The 1,609-nt window shown below is 37.4% G+C and overlaps 1 protein-coding gene across 1 annotated transcript in view; it reads right to left on the reverse strand.

The window, feature by feature from the left end:
* Positions 1-1,609, reverse strand: part of DNAH14 (dynein, axonemal, heavy chain 14) — a 641,625-nt gene that overhangs the window by 331,124 nt on the left and 308,892 nt on the right. The gene's annotated exons all lie outside the window — the stretch shown is intronic.

The following is a 1,609-nucleotide window of genomic DNA, read 5'->3' on the forward strand; positions in this document are numbered from 1 at the left end:
CCAACGAGATGGATCGGCCAGGTGGCATCATTGATGGCATCAAGTGTGGCAGCGGTAGTGAGGTTGGCCCAGGATTGGACATTGTTTCGTTCTGTTGTGCATGGGGTCACGATGAGTCGATTCTGACTCGATGGCACCTGACAACAACAACAACATGTCAAGGTTGAGATGTTGGGATATTCAAGTATTTTACGTAATGCTGTTGTTGCTTGCTGCCATTGATCCAGTTCTGAGTCATAGTGAAATCAAGTACAACAGAATGAAACACTGACTAGTCCTGCACTATTTTCACAAATGTTTGATGCCACTTACCAATTCATCTTTTTTTGGGGGTGGGGGGTCTTCTTCTTTTACGCTGACTCTACCAAACATGATGACCTCCAGGAACTGATCCCTTCTGATGATATGTCCAAAGAACAAGAAACAAGAAATTTCATAGCCTCACTTTTAGGGAGGTTTCTAGCTATACTTTTTCATTCTTCTGGAAGTTCATGGCACTTTCAATATTCTTCACCAACACCAGATTTCAGATATATAAAGTCTTCTATGGTCTTCCTTATTCATTGTCCAACTTTCATGTGCACATAAGGTAATTGAAGGTACCATGGTTTGGGTCAGGCACATCTTAGTCCTCAAATTGACATCTTTGCTCTTTAATTAACACTTTAAAGAAGTTGTGAGCAGCAGATTTGACTAACGTAAAATGTCCTTTGATTTCTTGATTGCTGCACCCATTAAGTGCTGATTGTGGATCCAAGCAAACTGAAGTGGGTTTTTTTTTTGTTTGTTTGTTTTTTTTTATAACATTAGCCTTTTCTCCACTTATCATGATGTTTATATTAGTCCAATGGTGAGGATTTTTGTTTTGTTTTTTTACATCGAGGTGCAATCATACTGAATTTTGTAGTTGTTTTGCGTGAGTATTTTTAGATCTCTTTGAGTCCAGCAAGCAAGGCTGTGTTATTTGCATATCACAGGTTGTTAATGAGTCTTCCTCCAATCCTGATATCATGTTTTTCTTCAGATAGTCCAGTTTTGCAGATTCTTTACTCAGCTACAGATTGAATAAATATGGCAAAAGGATACAACCCTGTGCACACCTTCTCTGATTTTAAACTGTTCAGGATACCCTTCTTCTGTTCAAAACGTTGTCTCTTGGTCTATATACAGGGTCTTCAAGTGTTCTGGAATATTATTCTTCACAATGTTATATCTTGCTTGTTATGATCCACACATTTGAATGTCTTTGTATAGACAGACAATAAAGCACAAGGAAACATCTTTTTGGTATTTTCTGCTTTCAGCTAAGATCCACCTGACATTAGCAAGGATATCGCTTGTTCCATATACTCTTCTGAATCTGACTTGAATTTTTGGTAGCTCCCTGTAGATATACATTTGAAACCATTTTTCAATTATCATCAGCAGAATTTTATTTGCATGTATAGTAATGATTTTTTTTTAGCAATCAACAAACCTGAGTTCATTTCTGACTTGTACACTTTGGATAGACAAGTGTGATTAAGCTGTTTTGTGTCCCTCATCAAATGGGGAAATTACTACTGTTCATAGCAATTTGGAGAGGTTTAAATTCTGTGAAAATGGAAGT

This window comes from Chrysochloris asiatica, unplaced genomic scaffold (assembly GCF_000296735.1).
Source record: "Chrysochloris asiatica unplaced genomic scaffold, ChrAsi1.0 scaffold00161, whole genome shotgun sequence".
Classification (NCBI taxonomy): domain Eukaryota; kingdom Metazoa; phylum Chordata; class Mammalia; order Afrosoricida; family Chrysochloridae; genus Chrysochloris; species Chrysochloris asiatica.